The following is a 3,461-nucleotide window of genomic DNA, read 5'->3' on the forward strand; positions in this document are numbered from 1 at the left end:
TGGCACCGGACGGAAGTCAAAAGCAAAGGCAAGTCGACGAAGCAAATGAGTAGCCGACAAAGGGAGCCAGGAAAACCAGTCGACTAAAGAAAATCGGATGAGCCGCAGGAAAATCAGATTAGCCATGGTTTGAAACTTGTTACTGTTCCTAAGCATGTTCATAATTAATTGTATATAGAATATATAATAATTAATTGTATATATAATATATAATAGAAGCCACATATTACAATAAGGTCACTTTATGCTTAATATTTTATTATATTATTAAAAATTAAATAAATTTGAGGTAACTAATTTGGAGTCTAATGGGTAGTCAAGATGGAGCTACCCGACCTCGCCAATGAAAAAACTGAATGGGTAAAATCCGCCTTCGTCCTCGAAAACATTTTAAAAATACCCCTTATTTGGGAAGAGTGTCCACTACTAGAAAAAAGGCTTTCCTTAACAGACATTGTCCGTCGTAAATGCCTATACATGACAGACAAATGTCTGTCATTGAAAGCCATGTCATAAAGGATAATGACAGACATTTGGCCTGTCATAAATTTTACGACAGCCATTATTGACCCACAATTAAGACATACATACATGACACACGTTTTCGACATACATTTACGATTGACTTTGTATGTCATAATTCGTAACATTCTTGTAATTATGACAGACATTTATGACATTCTATATGACATGATTTTTGACATAGTTTTACGACATATTTTGTATGTGATGGTTATATATATATATATATATATATATATATATATATATATATATATATATATATATATATATATATATATATATATATTCTAAATTTGTACCAAATATTAAACAAACTAAATTACACATTTAATGTCTAATAATGCAAAATAAGATATCGTACATATAAAAAAATACATTCCATTACACTAACCATAATGTCAAAAGGTTCTCTTACAATTTTGGTTTTCATTTAAAGTTTTTGTAAGGTTTTGGTTCCGTCGGAATCATTGATTCCAATTTTGTCGTAATCGCTGATTCTGGTTCCACCTTCAGATATAATTAAATTCCGTTTATTTCGCAGCAGAATGGAATCACAGATTCTGATTCCATCGGAATCACTGATTCCAATTCTGTCGGAATCATTGATTCTGGTTCCACCTTCAGATAGAATTAAACTCCATTTATTTGACATCGGAATGGTATCACATATTCCAATTCCGTCGGAATCACGAATTCCGATTCCATCGGAATCACAGATTCCAGCACCACCCTCATACCTTTCGTATTCTTGTTGATTGTGATAAGCATGGTTTAGCAACGTGTGACCACTTTCCACAAGATCCCTCCTGATATGCACCAGATTGATAGCTTTTGCTAAGTCCTCCAAAACACAAGCTTCCAAACCCCGCAACTTCAAACAGAATTCCATCGATTCCAACACCAATGCTAAGCCGGCATCCGAAACTTCCAACCCTAAAATTAACCAAGGGTATTTTAGTAATTTTACATCACTCTAACACACACAAACACACACATACACACACATCTGCAGGATATTGAAGGGCAGCAGAAACACGACAAATAGAAGGAATAGCAGAGGGGTCTCGGGCACCAGCTCGGGCAGTCAAAAGTTCAGCATTCTTTTCTGCAGCAATGACAGCATCAGGTCCAGTAGATGCCACCCATTGACTCCAACAATGCTTGTGGGGTTGATGGAAGCTAATGGTTGTTGACTCCAAAATGCAGCAGCATCCTACAACATTGTCAAAAAGACATAAATACCCTCATCATGGAAAAGTAAAACTTAAAACTCATCTTACATTTTTTGCTTTAAGTAGAGCACTGTAGATGGATTTGAGCTCTAATCTTCGAGCATCAAACTCTTCCATTTTCATCCATTTTTTCCTTAAGCTTCTTTTTTTTCTTCACATAACATGTTTAATCGTTGTACTTTAGACATTAATGTTGTCAAACTTGCTTTCAATCCAGAAGCTTCTCTTTCTTTCTCCCAAACCTCCAGCTGTATAAAAACAAATGGATAAAATAACAAATTAAAATAAAATAAATATAGCTATTAATACTACCTCTAATAGTCTGAGACTACTCATGGTTTGTGAGGTTTCTCCAACATTAAGAGAATGTGAAGGGTCAAAGTCAACACTTCTAGCTTTTAACACATGCTTCTAGCTTCTGCAGCTTTATTGAGTTCATCTTCTGCAGCAACAAATTATTGAACATGTGCTTTCTGTAAACAAAAAGATGGATTTCATTATAAAGAAGTGAAAAGATGAGAGTAGTTTAAGGAAGAGAGAAAGATTAATACCTTTCGTTCAAGAAGTTGATTTTGAGTTCCTTTTAAAGGCATATCAACTCCAAGTTTCCCATTTCCATAAACTTGAAAGGGGAATGGTGAGTTTACATCAGGAGAAGAATCATGCATTACTCTTTTGTTTTCATATTTATATCTTAACATATTTGCATCAGCTCTATTGTCAATTTTCTCTATTTCTTTTGTCATTAATGATTTCAACCTGTGTATGTAACTGGTTATGACAAGAAGTAAGTGCTGAGGGATTTTCAAACAATTCACAATTATATCTTGCACTTCATTGGGTATATCTCCATCAACATCGACACCTAATTTTGCAGCTTCCATTTGAGGATTTAGATGGATACCATTTCCTTCGTATGCAGGAAAAGATGAGAGAATCTTGTCAATCATTTGTATTACTAGAGATTCACATGCCTTGCGTATGTTTCTTTCCCTGTTTGTTTCAATTAGAATTACATCGTCTGTAGGTTTTGACCCTTTTACAGTGGAATAAACGTCTTCTTTTTTGTTGTTCGTTTGGAAACTTGTGACAACTTCCATGGAAGAATCTGCGTCTAGACTCTTGAGCATTCTTGACTTGATTAACATAGAGGCGAAATCGCTTATGGTATTCAGAAAATATCATCGCTGCTTCATCACATTGTTGATCATAAGCATCCAACATCACATGTTTGTGCCTGGAATAAGAATGATAATAAATGTGTGTTGTTTGAACTATAGAATGTTCAAACATAACTCGATGGTTTTGGATCCCAAACCTGTAATTCAAACATAATATCCTATCGGGATCTCTCACATAATCCTATAAATGGTTTTAAAGCTAACAAATAATGTTAAAAGTATTTTATGAGCAAGATTAACATTGAAGAAGAGTTTCTGTATTGGGTTGAAATTGTAAATATGAAGAAAGGTAATAAAGAGAGTTTAGGAGATTTTAGTATTGGGTGTATTGTGTATTGTTTTAATAAGTGCAGGTACTGGGGCTCGTTTATCTAAAAGTAGGAAAGCACGTGGATCCTTGATACTGGGTTTGGGTCAGTTATATCTCGGGTTTGGTTTATGGGTTGAACCGGAGGTATAAATGCATCTCAGCTGTGTTAGAGTGGTTCAGATCAATGTTCAGCTTACACACACTCACTATAGT

The 3,461-nt window shown here is 34.7% G+C and overlaps 1 pseudogene across 1 annotated transcript; it reads right to left on the minus strand.

The window, feature by feature from the left end:
• Positions 1–1,261: 1,261 nt before the first annotated feature.
• LOC145106086 (AUGMIN subunit 5-like) lies at positions 1,262–3,105 on the minus strand (annotated as a pseudogene). The gene is made up of 4 exons (XR_013707464.1): positions 2,309–3,105; positions 2,070–2,230; positions 1,806–2,005; positions 1,262–1,738 (listed from the first exon to the last, which is right to left on the minus strand). The product of XR_013707464.1 is annotated as an AUGMIN subunit 5-like (transcript).
• Between the last annotated feature and the right edge of the window lie 356 nt (positions 3,106–3,461).

The sequence above is a fragment of the Lactuca virosa genome, chromosome 1 (assembly GCF_052849685.1).
Source record: "Lactuca virosa cultivar CGN04683 chromosome 1, Lactuca_virosa_CGN04683_v6, whole genome shotgun sequence".
Classification (NCBI taxonomy): Eukaryota; Viridiplantae; Streptophyta; class Magnoliopsida; order Asterales; family Asteraceae; genus Lactuca; species Lactuca virosa.